The 18037-nt window shown below is 40.1% G+C and overlaps 1 protein-coding gene across 2 annotated transcripts in view; it reads left to right on the top strand.

Moving 5' to 3' along the window:
* KCNIP1 (potassium voltage-gated channel interacting protein 1) overlaps positions 1-18037 on the top strand; it is a 498864-nt gene that overhangs the window by 23205 nt on the left and 457622 nt on the right. The window lies entirely within an intron of this gene.

Genomic DNA, 18037 nt, shown 5'->3' on the forward strand with positions numbered 1-18037 from the left:
AAAGTAGTACTGCACACTGTAAAAAAGAAATTATTGAAGCAGTTATACTAAAGCTAGTGAAAAGAAATAATTATAAAGTAGAGGTCTCATGTAACTCACCCATACCAATGTTCATGGGGAGATCTCTTTCTCTCAACTGTGAGGAGTGACCTTGGAGGGCATCCCCAGCCAAGGGAGGAATCTCCGCACATACACCTCAAGAAGGGTTGTGTTAGAAGAACCTGACTGTACGAGAGGGGACTGGACTTTTATAGTATAAAGTGATTGACTGCTAGTCACACATTTACAGGTCAGCTATCAGCTTATCTGTCAAATCAGACTTCAAAAAGCAGGGTGTGTATTCAAGGTCTGATGACCCAGGATGGTTTTAGCACAATTAACACCCGGATAACACCCTGACTCCAACAGTTGATCCTGCATGATAACTTGCATGATAGCTTGCTTGGATTTTAGGTCTTATCAGAGTGGGTCTATCCTGCCACAGGGGGCTGGCGAGCAGCTGCAGGAGACCTGGGGATCCTGGTAGGTGGCCAGTTGGCCATGAGTCGGCAGTGCTCTGGCAGCCAGGAGGACCAACTGTGTCCTCGGGGGCATCATGCCCAGCATCGCCAGCCAGACAAGGAGGGGATTGTCCCACTCTACTCTGCGCTGGTGCAGCCCCATCCTGAGTACTGTGTCCAGCTTTGGGCACTGCAATATAAGAAAGATACCAAGCTATTAGAGAGCATCCAGAGGAGGGCCACAAGGATGGTGAAGGGCCTGGAGGCGAAGCCTTACAAGGAGCAGCTGAGGTCACTTGGTTTGTTCAGTCTGGAGGAGAGACCTCATTGTAGTCTTCAACATCCTCCTGAGCGGCAGTGGAGGGGCAGGTACTGATCTCTTCAGTCTCCACCACTGACAGGACTCGAGGAAACAGTATGAAGCTGAGTCAGAGGAGGTTTAGACTGGATATCAGGAAAATGGTTTTCACCCATGGGGTGGTTGAGAGCACTTGAACAGGCTCCCTGGGGCAGTGGTCACAGCACCAAGCCTGCCAGAGTTTAAGAAGCATTTGGACAATGCTCTTAAGCACATGGTGTGATTCTTGGGATTTCCTGTGCAGGGCCAGGAGCTGGACTCAGGGGCAGGTCTTAACACTAATGTCTCAATGAAATCTTTGCTCTAGTGTTGCACAGGGCTTGATTGATTGCCTTTTTCTACTCATTAATTTGATTTAAAATAAATAATGTATTCTGCTAATTTAAGCTAATTGAGTTTTTGGCAATATATGCATACTGGGAAGGAGATTCAGCAGGGCCTTACTTCCTTAGCCTACCTTAGAGTGAGAGGTGAGGTTCTGGGTGAATACAGAAATCCATAGACTTCTGTGGAAAATATTAAAGTGGGTTTTAGTGGCAGTAAGTGTTTAAAGTCCATGCTGAAAGCTAACCTTTCACTTCTGTTAAGTCATTGAATGCCAGTACATCCTTCTATTAAATTAAGATCTAGACTGACCTAAAACTAGCCTCATAGGGAAAATGCTGGTTTTCTGTGAACCAGGTCCCAGTGCTGAGGTGGACTCAATGTCTCGACCAATGGGAACATTGTGCACCTAGAAAAAAGGGAGAGGTGCATCTGTCTCCTCAGAAAAAGTTGTTAAATTAACTGTAACACTAACTCAGCCATCAGAGTCTTCCAGGCATCAGGTTTTTAGGGACAGTTAACTTTTAACCTGTTGACATCCTTGAGAATTTTAAGAACCATTTTTGAAGTGGGGGCGATTCAGCAGCCTGTCCGATAGTTTATGCCCTTACTGACTCCTCTCTTGGGATTTGGTAGGAGTTGACTCTGAGGCCAAGATCTATTGATTCTCAAGTGCATGACATGATCAAGCAATAGCTGTCTGGCAGTGTTTAAGGAATACAGGTTACAGAACGTTAAAGCAGTAGATTGTTCAACAAGTAGCTCTGGTTTCTACAGTAGAGGACCAGTAGGATGTAGTACATGTGAGAGTTTTATGGGATATAAAAATAAAATGTTGTGGTTTGTATTATGGACAAAGAGGTTTATCATAACTTCTCTTCCAAGATATAATGCACATCATCTGTTTGCTTAGAAAAGTAAAATTGGGGTGTTGGGGTTTTTTTATCTTGCTTATTGGCTCTTTGCTGTTATAGTATTGCATATTTTCTTTGTTTCAGTAATCTTTTTCTATAAATGCTTATCAGAAGATATATTACACTAAAAATTTAAACCCACACAACAATATCTTGTTTCAAATGACACTGTGTTGTAACATCCCAGGCTCTTCTCAAGAGCTCATCGAAGTGGTTTTACGTCAGAAAGATACAAGGCTACAAAACCCACCGGATGGATTTATTAAAAGGGCCTTCAGCTCTTTTTATACCTTGAAGCCATGCATGGGAAAAATGCTACAACGTTTTTCATGGGGTCAAAATAACACACTTTGCCTGGCAAATCTGGAAAATAAGGGAACTTGGCAAAAGTTTAAAACAAGCATTCAATCAACATAAAGCATTTCACAAATAGAATGCTTAGCAAAATTAACAAAAAACGTAGCAAATTCCAACTCATCCAAGTTTAAATTACCCAAATATCAAGAAAAGAAAATTAGGAGAAGAAGAAGTAAACAGAGAGAGAGAGAGAAAGAGAATCACAGCTACTGCCTTAGATCCAACATAGAACGAGCTGGCAGAAGTCCAAGTATGGTAGGGCTGTGAACCATGTGGAGGCCATGTGGTGGTGGTTTTATTTTTTCTGGACTCCTGTGGCCACCCGTACTGCCAAGTGGGCCTTTCGGTCTGCTAGCCATTCAAGACCTGGGTTAGGGGCTCCAGGAGGTGTCGTGTGGGGCAGTGCTCCTGGTGTGCCAGTGACTGACTGCTGCACCAGTGGCTCTCAAGGAGGCAGGACTGCGGTGAAGGGGGGTGGGGGCAGAGCACATTTCATCTTGGCAGAACCTGATCTGTCCCCTCCCACATACAGAGTTTTTTGGAGCCAGTAATAACTTTAATAACTTTTTTTAGTCCCTCACATGTAGTAATGCAGAAAATATTAGAAATGGAAGTTGAGGTTAAATTTGGAAATAGTAATGATTAAAGACAGGCATCAAGGTTTGCTTCAGTGAAAAGTGCATTTTAATTGGTTTAATTGTCTTGTCACACATGGAACAGGTATGGTAGTTTGTGAAAAGGTTTTCCCTTTCAAGAGGAGAGAGTTAGGGAAGTGATGCAAGTTACAAAGTGAAATAATGCTATTCATATGGCAGGACGCTGAATGGTATGTTTCTGATGTACATGGTTGACTCCTTTTCTTATTAAGTTGTTAGGGGAGAGTTTCACTGGGACTTACTAGTGCTATATCCGAAAGTGAATTGAAGTGAGGTAGGGTTTTTCTTCTTCAAGTGGTTAAAAGCTATAAAAATATAAGCTATTTTTTCTTCGAATTCAGTGCAATAGGGTTTTTCTACGTTCAATTTGAACAGGCTAACATTTTTTTTCCAGTCAGACTTGTCATCCATTATTTCTTTAAGTCTTTCTTTAATGAAGAATAAAAGATTGGAGAGACAAAACTGGAGTAGATTGGGTGTATTTTTTAAGTGTTACACTGTAAATTTCTACTAAGTTCCCCAAAGAGTAGTCATGTGAAATAAAAACTTATGTCATTGCAATTTTCTTTTGCATATACCCTTTGTTCACTTGTTTTCTTTGCATACAGATGAATGCAATTGTAGATATCTTCCTTTGGAACTTATTGCCTGAATTTCATTCTGAAATGAATTGTGCAGTAGGGAAGTCACTGAAGTGAGAAAATACAGAGAACAGAACAAGAAATGAGAGCAAAATCAAATCCAGCAGAAGAGAAAGACAGATTGGAGCAGAAAGAAGAAAATAAGTGCAAAAACTGTATAGCTCCAGTCCTATCTGTTTAGGGAAGGGAAGACTCCAATTTGTTTCCGCCAAAGCTTCATATAAACAGAACAGAAAACCCCCACTATTTTCCTGATTAAAATGAAGTATTGAAATACGGGCTATGCTCCTTAATGTCTGACGAAAACTCAACATGAGTTCTGCTTATCTCTTAACCACGTCCATTGTTTTAATGGAAGTGAAGAGCAAATTAATATTACTTAAACGTTTCTTATAGCCCACTTGTAACTGCTGCCAAAGATGTTCTATTTTCATATTATTTGCAGTTGCACGATGAGAAGTTCTGTTGAAAGAATCTTAGATGATGCAGGACATATACTGCTTCAGGCCTGCTTGCACAATCCAGCCTGCGTGCCGGACGGCAGGGATCTGTGTTCTCCAGCAGCAGATGTGTGTCCTTAAGCAGCAGATATCAGAAAGCTGCATAGAGGAAAACAAGGAAGGAGGTTGTTATCCAGAGTGTGAGAAACCAGAAGATGGGGGGGCCTGGAAATGTGCTTTGGCTAGTAGAGCCAATAAAGTTATAGATATAGTGTGTGAAAGTAAATGTAACCAATAGAAAGTTAGAATAGAGCGTGTGAACCCTGTAGGACCCTTGATAATGTGTGTATTTTTGGAATAAAGTTAGAGCATTGACTGTACCTCTATGAGGATGTGTCTCTGACTCTCGAGCTCGTTTTTGCATCTTCTCGTTTTATCTGGCACCCGGAAAGGTGATAAAAAGCGCGAAAAGGTAGAAGAATGCGGATAGCCGATTGATCTTCTTGCGGTGAGACGCGGTTGGAGACGTGAGAGGCTGATAGAAGCTGGACAGAGGAGTTTTCAGTCGTGGGCCAGTCGGCGCGAACCGAGGTAGGAAGGGTCGCTACCTTCCCCCCGGCATTTGCTGCAAGCATGGAAGCAGAGTTTGCTGCAACTAAAAAGCTGCTGTTAGCTATCCTTGCTAAGCAAAGTGAAACAGTAGTTGAGAAGGTATTTGACAAGCTTATTGCTTGGACGTGTGAAAACAGTTTCTTTAAAGTGCCCCCTCTCCTTTTCGCCTTTGACGAATGGCGGGGTTTGGGAGATAGACTTTGGGACTTGATTACCCTCGCTGCTACTACGAAACTTCTCGGCCGTGCAGTCATCCTGCTGAACAGGGGAGTGCGTCGCGGCCTGGCACACACAGCCCCGACCGAACTGTGTGAATTCGAACCGTGGCCGCCGCCACCCCGTGCAGAATCGTGGTGCAGACGAACACCAGAGAGACGCTATGGCCGGAAAACCCTCACGGCGTAGCAGAGCAGGGCGAGGCAGCACCGCGGGGGTAAAGCAGGAGCGCCTGAGGGCCGGCAGGAGAGCAGCCCGGAAGCAGCGGTGCAAGAAAAAACCAGGAGCGGCCCCAGAGGGAAACTGGGATGGAGCAACCCCGGAAAAGTATCACTTCTTGTTGAGAAGGGGAGCAGGCTAGAAGGCTGCTTTCCCGTGTTTCTGTTAACTCTCGTGTTGACTCTGTTGTCTGTCCAGTGTGTCGTTGTGGGCTCACGGTGTTGCTAACTATGCTGTGCTAGTGTGTGCGTGTGTCTGTGTGTGTGTGTGTGTGTTAGGGGTTGTGCGTGTGTGTGGAGAAACGACCATGGGTTTGTTAGTAACTGTTAAAACCCAGGGATAAGGGTCCGGAAGAGGTGTCTCGGATGACACAGGAGCATAGGAATTTGCCTTTGAGATTATTCAAACTGCCGCCGGTGCCGGCAGCCGCAGAGGAGAGGCGGCTCGGGGCTGCAGCAGCGAGAACAGACACTAAAAAACTTCAGCGGGTTCTCTCTCCCTTCCCCCTCCCGCGAGGGTAGGGGGGGGAGGGCGAGCGCGAACAGCAGCAGAGGCTGCAGTGAGAAAGAAAACCAAGTGGTCGAGAAAAGAACGCAAAATCTCTCTCTTTAGTCCTTCTACTCACTTGTAGATAACTTAAACCCAAAGACTTGCGTTTACCTGCAAGCTAGTATGCAGACAGTTTTAGGGAATTTTTCCGGGAAATGAGTATTTGTACGAAAATCTTAGTGAAATGCCTTATTCTTAGCTGTTTTACCCCTATAAAACCCTTGTGAAAAAATATCGTATTCAGCAAAAATAAAAAAGCAAAAAGCAGGGTTTTGACAAAAAGGATAAAAGGCCCTCTTGCAAAACTTTGCCTTTGCCTTAGCAGAGAAAGATAAGGTGTTAGTGGCTCTCACAATAGAGAAAGTTTGTTGCCGAGCAACTGAGTAGGAGACCTCCTCTGGCCAAACTCAAAAAAAAAAAAAAAAAAAGAAAAAAAAAAGGGGGGGGTGTAGAACCCTCCTGCTTTATAGAGGCTGCACCTTTGCAATCTTCTGATTGGGGAAAGAAATATTTTTGCCTTACAGTTTGTGGGAGGAAGGGTAAAAAATCTAAAAAACCTCTCCTGTCTCGCTTTGAATCTCCCTGCCTACAGGATAGGGGGAGGAGAAGCGAAACACTGCAAACTGAAACCTGAGTCACATACCACAGTAGAGATTTAAAGAAAAAACAAAAACAAACAAACAAGTTAGAAATAATATTAAAATTAATTAAAAGAGTCACAAATAAAAATGTATTCATTCTCAATCTGTCATTAGTAATTCTCATGAATAGAGGAGCCAATCTGTGGCTCCAGCAAACTTGACCAGAAGCTGGGAAGATGACGCAGAATACAGTAAATTAAGGAAACTATTCTAGTTGCTTTTTCATTTTTTCTATTAATCAGGACAACAACCACAGCCATACATTGGCCATTCAGTGCAGGCCATGTATCTTAAAGAACAAAATACATTGGTTTTTTTTTTCTTTCTTATGTAGCAGGTCTCTTGCCTTAATAAATATTACCAGAGCTAAGAAGGTTTTTGCTTCTTAGATTGGTATACCAACAATGTATTTTAACTTATTGTTCTATGTTGTATTGCTCGTAAACAAGAATCAGAGTTAGGATTAAAACTTACATTTTGACTCCAATATAGAAAGTCATAATATGATTAAATTTGTATTATGAATTTAGCTGGAATTTGAAAACAAACTCCAAATTCTATATCAACTGACTGTTGAAGATCTCTCACTAGCTTTAGAGATATCTTCAGTGAATTTACTTCATAATATCCAAACTGGAAAAACTTTAAAAGAATGGATTGCTAGTATAGTTTGAATAATACTGTCAAATTACCAGACAATACTATAGTTATTGATATTATATTTCTACTGTCTCTCATGGAAGTTGATATTGTTTGCATATGCTTTATCCCAGGAGTTTTATAGCAAGTGGCAAGAATTGTTTAAAATCTCTCTCTCTCCTCTCTGACTGCTGCAACATATAAATCTTTTAATTTACAACTCCACACAAGATTATAAATAACAATGCATGAAGTGCTGAGCCTCACAGAAAAAGAGCCCTGTGTTAGAAAGCAAGACAGTGACTGGTTAGCAAAGCTGTAAATGAAAGGCTGATGTTTTTTGGACACCCCCCCTTTCTCCCCCCATAGACCCTAGCTCGCATCATGCCCACAATCTTTCGATAGACTGCTAACTTCATAGCATGATGGTTTCTGTTGTTTGAATGCTTTATCTAACTTGTGCATTCCTTTACTGCATGGCTTAGTTGAGTGACTTTTGATCATGTCCTGGATATTTTTCTTTATGCTCTTAATGCTCTTGGGTTCTTCACAGCACACAGGCTTTGACCATTTAACACAAGCAGTGACGCTGCCTGGTGCCAGATCGTATTGCACTACCTGCTTTGTCCTACATGATTCTCTACAGCCTTTTATTAGTAACTGACAGCCAACCACTTCGTACTATAAAACCTATTTTCCTCTCGTACGGTCAAGTTACAAAAATTCTGAAATTTGAAATTCTTTTGTGAAAATTGTTTAATAGTCTAGGCTCTATTTTGCAGAAATTCCACAGATTCATTCTGTAATCCCAACCCGTGAGATGAAACACTCCTGTTCATCTATTCCAACTTGGAGATTACGTCTACATTCAACAGTAGGATGCTGACCCCCTGTATGCTGACTACAAAGAGATTATGATTACCTGCAACCACGGCATAGCATGCAAGTGACCCTGGCTGACCCAGTGAAGCAGGAACAGCTAGAGCCTATTCCGATCTCTTCACTAAAGATGGATATGGTTACAAAGATATTATTGTCTACCCTTTTCCTATTAGTCCTTTGTTGTAGATATTCTATGTTGTTTTCCTTGTTTTTCATCAATATGCTGCTTAACTTGTTCAACAATGGCATGGTCCAACCACAGACCATGCGGTGGGAATGTATTTGTGCTTCATTGGATGATGCAAGCGCTGATAGATGGGAACTTTGTCCCTGAAACAACCATCTTGTATAACTTGAGATTAATTGGTATTTTGCTATTAGTTGGCAACTCTCCAAAAACATTTGACAGAAACAGTGAAAAAGAAGATGATGTTAAGACAGACCCCCGAGATACAGCACGCCACAGGCAAATCATATAAAGACCCATCCTTACACGGGACACTAAGCTCAAAGTCAACAAAGCTAGTTCACGCAACAACTAGGCTAACAGTTTAATTTCAGTACAAAAAAAAAAAAAGGGGGGGGGAGTGAGGAAAGATAAGTTCATGAGGTGGTCTTGCTGACTGTTTCTTGAGGTTGCTTGCCTAAATAGCCAGAATTGTTTTAAACGTGGTGGAGAAGTGGAGCTTTTGAAGTTTTTTAGTGACTACTGACAAGTCCTCTTTGAAGTCCAAAAGCCCATTTGCATAGAGAAGTGTGTGTTTTGCTGTAAAAATAGGAGTATATATTTATCTTTAAATTATAAGAATGTTTGTATGTATTTGGGGTTTGAATTGAATGTGAGGCAGAAATATGTTTATATTTTCCGGTTTTCCAAGTTACACTCTCATAAAAACAAGAAATGCATAATTAGATCTTACTCATCTGAGGGCAAAACACAAGAATGATAATTTCTCAGTCCACAACCAGAAAACACAGTAAAATACAACTCAAAAGTATGTTTATGTGAGAGCATGAAGTGATGGCCATCACGCATGAAAGTTGTGTGAATGTATGCATGTGAATGTATGAATATATGATTATTAATATATTCTGGTTTTGCTCACAAATGCGTAAACCATATTACCTCACATATGCATAAGCACCTTTGGATAAAGAGTGGGAGACACATAACCCTGAGTTAAATAAAGTTTCATTTGCAAAATAAAAGTTTTCAAGAACCACATGGAACAAAGAGTTGAACCAAGCGAAAGACCATCAGTCAGGCCTGGATTGTGCAAAAGAAAAAGGGGGAATTGTTGAAAGAATCTTAGATGATGCAGGACATATACTGCTTCAGGCCTGCTTGCACAATCCAGCCTGCGTGCCGGACGGCAGGGACCTGTGTTCTCCAGCAGCAGATGTGTGTCCTTGAGCAGCAGATATCAGAAAGCTGCATAGAGGAAAACAAGGAAGGAGGTTGTTATCCAGAGTGTGAGAAACCAGAAGATGGGGGGGCCTGGAAATGTACCTTGGCTAGTAGAGCCAATAAAGTTATAGATATAGTGTGTGAAAGTAAATGTAACCAATAGAAAGTTAGAATAGAGCGTGTGAACCCTGTAGGACCCTTGATAATGTGTGTATTTTTGGAATAAAGTTAGAGCATTGACTGTACCTCTATGAGGATGTGTCTCTGACTCTCGAGCTCGTTTTTGCATCTTCTCATTTTAAAGTTCAGAGTGCCTGGGGAGGTGGATGTGTGAGGATTGTAAACTCTGTAAATATGTTGTTGCAATGAAGGACGCTATTGGCAATAATCAAATCATATCATATGAAAACACTAAACACTCCATTTAGTACTACAGATATCGATAATGGAGTCACAAGTTTCCATCTGAGTTGCATGTTTGCTGGATCTTGAGACTCTTGGGTCAGTCAGCAGTGTAGTCCTGTGTCATCAGATGAAGAGGCTGTTATTAATTTTATTTTTTTGTTATGAAACAAAAATTATTGTTAAACATCAGGTTTTGTTGTTTAGCTCTTAAAAAAATTTTATTTTGCCAGAGTGCAGTGTTCAGACCACTTTGATCACTTTGTGCGCTTTTTTTATATTTCTGTTTTGTCTTCGTCGAATGTCAGTTCTTTACTGATCATAAACTCATCAAGGATAATAAATAGCCCTTTATAATTATACCAGTCAGGCAGTGAACTTCATATTATGGTACAATAGATAATACTAGATGCAAGTAAAGTTTAAAAATTTACTAATTAACTAAATGTTATCATCTTTTTCACAGCTGCATGATTTTAAGATGGACTGAGGGAGGGTGACAGGTGAAGGCATTTGTTAGATGGCAGGGTTCACCATCTGATGGGAAAGAGGGGAGAGGAGAGCAGTAACAGAATGAGAACAAGCGGCTTTGAAAAAGAGATTTCAGCTGGATTGGGAAACTGATATGTAATTTTCTGGGATGCTAATATAAAGAAAGCTGGATGCTGCTGCAAAAGAAAGTGATCCTGGTTGTATGGTACGATAAGTCTTATAAGAGAGCAATACAGATGAAATAATGGAAGCATGTTGGGATAAGAGCAGAAAGGGGAAGGTGTAATTTGAACTGTGTTAACTGGCAAGGGGATTTAAGAGATGGCAATAAAGATTATGAAAATACAGTGTAAATGAGAAAGATAGCAGACAAAGATCATGAGGGCTGAGTGGCTCAAGGGGCTGATTCTTCCTTTAGTCTTCAAAATACAGTTTAAGTGACTTGTTGCTTCACACAATTATTGTCACAAGGAAAGAGAAGCAAAGCTTACTGTATCTGTAACATGGTGTGGGGAAAAGTGAATGTCTAGGCCAACCAGCCTAACTTCCCTAAACAGAAAGATAATAGAATAAATTAGGGGAAAACAGCCCAATTGTTAGATGTATGAGCCAACTTTGAAATTATTTCCTTTTCGCTGTTCTCTGTCCACCTAAATGACAGTAGACCCCTCCCCAGCTAATCAGCTTTGTTTTGTCAACAATGAAAATTAAAAAAAACAACAAAAAACCAAGCAAAACCACCCCAATTGTGCTTTCATTAGCAAAATTTCCTAATGGGAATGTTGAAAACAGGGGATGTGGCACTGCTTTATTAGGTTTTGTTTTGAAACTATGGTACTTGACAGTTTCTAATCAAAGTAAGAAAATATGTAATTGAAATAGCTGTTAAAAGTCCATTAAAAATTATTTAATTATGCCACCCAGGTCTACTACCAGCTGAATCTGATGCTATATTGTTCTGGTTAGGTGTTTGCAGTTGGGGAACTCAGCTTTTTACAGTTGCTGAAGTAAATTGGCATAAATTGGAATTAGGAGCATGACAGCTCTGTATAACTTTATAGAACGAACATTAATATTCAATATCATACAAAAATTAGTAGCGTTAAATTAGGGAGGTTAGAGATTGTATGAGCTCTTACAACTAGCTTTTCAAAGTGCTTTTCTCTGATTAGTTTACTAGTGATAATTTTACTCTGATATTTTCCTGTCCTTTTCCTAACCTTTCCTTGTCCGCATTTTATGAGGGATTATGTGGAGCATCTGGTGAAGCTCCTAATTCATTATTGTTGGAGTTTTTGATTGTTTGTATTTTGTTTGGTTTTGTTTGTTTGTTTTTCTTTTTTTCTTTTTCAGTGTCTGGGGAAGATGAGAGCTTCATTTACTAGGTGTCCCATGCTGACAACCACATGTTTAAACAATGCAATCTGGATCTGGGATCCTCTTGTGTGTAAGGTACCCAGCCTGTAGCCTGCCACCAGCTGTGACTGTGTCAGTCATCCTGATGGCCTGCTGGATTATTTCACAACATATGACTGGAAATAGCATCATAGGATGGTTCTATGGACTCTTTAGATGTCTATTATGTGACAAGAGATATATAATTTATCTCACCTTGCCTGAAAGGTTCCCTTTTTCTTTCCTTCTCCCTGAGAAAGCAAACCAAAACAACTACCACTAGGAAAACCTAACATGTTCTGCTATACTAAGACAAAGCTTAGAGGTCCTGTGCATAAAGCACAAACAGCAGGGCACTCTTAAAAGAACTATGTTTATTCAGAAAATGCAGAGGTGACCCTTGGGTGGCCATTCTGAGGGGAATAAACCAGTTTGTATAAACCAGTTCCTAAGCTTGTGCTAAGCATTTTTTTTCAGGGACGTTCGCAGCGTGTTCTGGAAAAGGCTCCTGAGTGCAGTATTGTTACAACTGCCTAGAGCAGAAACTGCCAGGAACCATTACAGGTGGCAATGTTGTCTTGTTCTCAGGTCAGCTAATCTGCCTTGACCCCAAATTATTTTCTTAGAGGTGTGGGGGTGTACTTGAATTTACTTTGTGTGTTGAGTCTTTGCATTAATGTGTTACTTCTGAAGAGTAAATGATATGCATTTCAAGTTCAGGCAATTTGTTTGATAGTACCATTTTTTTAACACCTTTGAAAGTTCTATTCATTCGTGCTATTTCATTGCTTTACTGAAAGCAGTCCAGAAGGCAATGAATTATTTCCTGTCCACTCGTGAGGCATGAAGAACCATTTCAGTGGCTATGGAGGGGAATATCCGTAGGTATAAAAGGAACAATGAAGACTTTACAAATTTTATCCATGGAAATATTTTATAAGCTGTTTTAAAACTTCTATCAATGTGTATCTTCATGCAGCTTTTTCGATGTGACGTTAAGAATGAATTGCTTGAAACATAATTTCTAATACAGTGTTCATTTCTGTTGTCACAGTCTGTCTGACAAACGTGCATTTAGAGAAGGTTTAAAAAACCAAACCCCCCTCAAAACAACCACCCCTTTAAAGGGCTAGTGATTCTTTCATGTCAAGTTCAAGGCAAAAGGTTTGATGTTGGATGTGTAAAACGAAGAATCTCTGCAATCTCTATGTCACAGTGAATCATTTCAGTTCCCTCATCTTTTGGACTCCAAGTCTCCCTTGGCTAGCCAGACGTCTAGATTTTGCAATTGTAACTCCCTGGTTTTTCAGCTGTTGACAGATATGGATAAAGGTTTCACTATTCCAGTCATAGAAAAAACCCAACCGTCTGTTTAAGTAAAGGCAGCAAACATTTCCTCACACAACAGTACCTCTATATAATGAATGTAATATATCCTTTAAGAAAACCCAACGCTGCAATAATGGCAAAAACTGTGGTGCCAAAACTCAACAGGCAAGATAGTTTATTTGCTCACACTGTTTATCTGTTTCACCCTAGCTGTGTATTCTATAGGCAGCATTTAGGGACAGGCTTCATTTTGGGTTTGCAAGATTCAGCTGTGGTAGTGGGGATTTCCTGCCTACAAATCAGAGGGTAATTCAAGTTTGAGGACTTTCCAAGGAACGGTCACTATTTTCTGTAGACTAGGCTTAAATTCTGGTGCTATGGTTTCAGGCTGCTGAGACTGACAGCCCTGGTGACTTAGAAGTCATGTGATTATCGAAAGTCATCTCCAAAAAGAGGTCAAGATTTTTTTCTTTATTCACTTTACAAATAAGCATGTCCAATGTTTTGAAATATTCCAGCAGAGAGAGAATTATGCAGCAAGCTATAAATTCATAGGTGCATCAAACACTATTCTTGTGCTTAGCCTCTATCTCTGAGCTTTTTTTAGAGACATCTGTGTAATACATTGTACTGTCTCATTAGCTTTTAAAGCATGTGAATGAAATTATTTAGAGACTATTCAAAGAGTTTATATAAGAATGTCCTTGAGTTTGGTTTGACTAAACAGCCAATATTTGCTTCATTCAAGTCATCTTGTTCTAGGTGTTGTACAAATACTTTATGGAAAAGGTGGGTCCTTAGAAACAACTCTCTCCCCTGCCTCTCATCTGTAATATAAATCATGCTATCTTTTTGCTGAAGTTGAAGTGTTTTCAGATGCTCTCCTTACTTGCTTTAAGTACTGAATACAGAATAACCTATTTAGCATGCTGAGACTTTCTGAAAATCTGCCTGGAATTATAAGAGGTAGGAAGTAGAATCACACAACAGTTTGGGTTAGAAGGGACCTTCAAGATCATCTCATTCTACCCCGCTGCCATGGGCAGGGACACCTTCACTAGCCCAGGTTCCTCTAAGCCCTGTCCACTGGGCTTGGACACTTCCAGGGCTGGGGCAGCCACAGTTTCTCTGGGCAACCTGTGAGCCTCACCACAATCACAGGGAAGAACTTCTTCCTAATATCCAATCTAACCTTGCCCTATGTCAGTGTGAAACCATTCCCCTTGTCCTGTCACTCCAGGTCCTTGTCCAAAGTCATTCTCCAGCTCTCTTGGAGCCCCTTTAGGCACTGGAAGGGCCTCTAAGTTCTCCCCTCTAAGGTCTTCTTTTGTCTTCTCTGGGCTGAACAACTCCAACTCTCCCACAAAGGATAACTGCCTCCAGTCTATCCTGATCATAATTTTTCCTGTATTAGAGTATTTTTTAACTTCAAGCCAGGCTGTAAATCTGGAGTTACTCAATTAACCAACTGCTGTTTTCTTTCTATTATCAAAATTGCCAAAAGTAAAAAGCTGAATTATTTTGTGTGGCCTTTGAATAGTGAATAGTCTAGAGACCCTAAATTGGTTATGTTTTTCTTAATTTCCTTATTAAAAAAAAAGAACCAAGCAAAAACCCCAAAAGAAATAAAAGAACTAAACCAAAATCAATGAGCCAATCAAACCCTCCCCCTCACCCCCCTCAAATCCCTTAAACTAAGAACAAAGTCCCAGTTACTCAGTTGGAAGGCATTTTGCTGTCAGGTGCCATAGGTTTATCCAATGAGTGGGGAATCTCTGAGGATCAGAGTCTTCTTGATGATACTGCCCTGTTGCTACTTTGAGGATCAGGTAATAAAAATAGCACCAATTAGCAGGATACTGAAACCAAAATTGTCAGAGGCAGTCAGAAGGTACTTGCTATTGTTTAGATACATTAAGAACATGCTGGTGACTCACAGGTGGCTTCTCAGCTAGTTAGTCTCCCATAGGTTCCTCTTCAGTTGCTGTTGTTGCAACCTCATCAATGCTGGAGAAAGATTATGTTATTACAAGCTGATGAAAGCTGAATCTCACTCATCCAGAAAAATAGCTTCCCATTTATGAGGCAAGCTTCACTTTACGACCTTTTTCAATTGTTTTTTTTTGGGGGGGGGGGAATAGGTTTTTTTTTTTGGCCTAGGAGGAATGCTAATTCCCTCAATGATTGTGCTGGATCTTTTGTTCTTCCTCTTCCAGCAGGATCACCATATCAAAGCTTATTTGACATTAAGAAGAAAAGCTACTCCTAAGAGTGCCCAGCACTTGAAAATGAAGCAAGGCAAGGCCTAGAGAGCAAATGTAATATAGCAATACGAAAATTAGACAGTTAATTTAGAAAGCAAACCCTAAGCAAAAACACAGAGAACTTGGTCTTAAAAACAGTGGAGGCAATAATTCATTAAGGTATGCAGAACACACTGACATGAAAGAACAGAATCATAACTATACAGGAAAACAGAGAGAACTAAAAATGCAAACACACATAAATTAGACATATGGAGGAAAAACAAAAGGAGATAAGGGAAGGAGAATGAGCTGAGGCCCAGGTACTCTTGCCAGATATCAGGAACCTCTGCCAGATGCACTAGGAAATCAGCCAGATTAGAGAAGTTCACAGAGTTTATGATGATGATGGAAGAAAGGACAGGAGTTCATGAGGCCGAAGAACAGGAATGACCCCTCAGATTCTCCCCAAACTAAACCATGCCCCTAACTCTGCCCAAACTCCACCTGTTATGAATATTAAAAAGGTATGTTGCAATATTATGAATATTCATATTGTATGATGCAATTGCTTGGCAAAAATTGTATAAAAGCCCAGCTGTGAATTGCTGGAATGAAGCAGTTTGTTCAGGACGATCTGGCTGCTTCCCGGCGCCAAAAATAAACATACCTCCTGCTTAAAGGCTAAAAACTTTGAGCAGTTTCTCCGTCCGTGCCTTTTGGGGCATAAAATTGGCATCAAAAAATAGGACTTTTAAGAGTTTCAGGAAAACACTATTGTTCATATAGATATATAAAGGGCCTGTACAACTAAAGTATTCATCAGGGTCTAGAAATCTATCTACTCTACATATTCCAGTTGACTCAAAGACTATTCCTGTGGTCTAAGCATCCATGTGGGTCAAAGCTATGTGTAGTCAACCAGATTTCAAGTATGAATTTCATTTCCAGCTGCTTGTGCTACTACTTCCCTTCTGCTGGCAGGAGTTCTAATGCTTTAATATACACCTTGATCATCTACTCTGCTTTGAGAAACTGAGTTGGGTAACTGCAGTGGTCACTGCTTGTATGGTAGCACTTCTCATAGGAAGTGTTTTACTGGATCTCAGAAAAATTGTATTTTTCATCAGAGTTATTGTAGACTTGATGGTATAAGCCAATGATATTAAAGAAATCCCTACCAAACAGAAACAAAGGGTATATTGCTTCCTTCTGTGTTGCTGCAAGAAGCATAGAGTGTGTTATTAAAACTTCACTCTCTAGTGAATTATAACTTTTGTAGATGGAAAAAGCATAGAAAAATATTTACAAAAGTTCAAAAGAATGATTAATCAACCTCATGCACTGTAAAATACTTAGTTTTAACATTAGGAGAAAGTGAAAGTGTGAAGGAAAAAGAATATCTGTATTTAACATTAAACTTGCAAAAATGTAGAAAATAACCAACACTGTATACATGATCAAAATATTATTTAAAAACAAGAACAGACCTCTGTGATGTCTATACATTTTGTTTTCTGCAGTAGAATATTTGGCTTTTTACATTTAAATCTTTTGGGCTAAAAAGGAACTGATGTTTGGTAAGACTCCAGAACAATGGAGTTTCCCAGTTTGTGTGTAGGTTTCCCTCTGCACTGGCTGTTTTTACTTGCAACATTTTCTGTCCAAACAGGAAATTTTACTTTTTTTAGAGAACAAGATTTTAGTAGGGTTTTTCTTAAGGGGTACTCGCAATGTGTCCACGTTGGAGGGAAATAAGTAATTTCATGTAACAATTGACTGGCTTTATTTTTGGAGAAGGTAAATCTGGAGACACAGCTTGCACTCCGAATAAATCTTCATCTGCTATTATCAGGGGAAAGTATGAGTAGGGAGGTGAGGGGATGTGGCTTTAGGGGATGGTCTTGGGAAGCCAAGGGCAAGTGGGAAGCAGTTACTCCTGGTCTTCATGCTTCATGCCAAGTTCTGAGCTCTGCTGAATTTTTGCTCTTCAAACAAAAGGCACTGACTCTTGAGTAAGTGGGGCCACAGGGACTGCCAGCAACATCCCACCCTCATTGATCTCCTGCTGAGTTGGGAGGGGAGCAAGGTGACAGGGCTGCCAATTTGCTGGACTGAGTGTAAAGTACTAATGAGCAAGTTCAGCTTTGCAATCTGGAGACTAAACTGCTAAAAAATGAAATTTGGAGTAAAGCTTTGCAAGATCCTATTCATGGCTAGCTTGGTCATTTCCTTTGGTACCAGTACAGTGCATTACCTTCAGCAATGTATCCTACCTGTTTGCCTACTTTTTAAGCTGTTCTTACACTCCAGTCTCAGCTTTTTATGAACTAACAAAGTAGGATTCCTTCCCCTTCCCATCCCATTTGGTCACCTAAACCACCTGTACCTGTGCCAGCTGAACATTCACTTTTCTGAATGAGAGAAGTTAAAATTGTATATACACAAAACTTCAGACACATTTCACAAAAGTGTTGTATGAAGATGTAAATACTGTCTTCCCTATGGATACAGTGCTCCTCCTATATTAATTTCTGAGGTTTAGCTTTTTTTCTTTTTTTTTTTTATTTTCTTTTAACAGCCCCTGCTTACATGATCTGAATCTTAAACACTAGAGTAGGTAATTTTTCCTTTTGTACATTTCTTATAGATAACCATCTATATTTTGAATGTTGAATGAGTGTTCATGAGGATAATAACTGCTATTTTGTACTATCCTGGTCTACTTTTCATTTGCTGACCATGATGAAAAGCAAACTCTGACACTGTTCCATTTGTAATGTTAGAAAATGCAAGTAATGGGTTAATATTTCAACCTTT

The sequence above is a fragment of the Chiroxiphia lanceolata genome, chromosome 15 (assembly GCF_009829145.1).
Source record: "Chiroxiphia lanceolata isolate bChiLan1 chromosome 15, bChiLan1.pri, whole genome shotgun sequence".
Classification (NCBI taxonomy): Eukaryota; Metazoa; Chordata; class Aves; order Passeriformes; family Pipridae; genus Chiroxiphia; species Chiroxiphia lanceolata.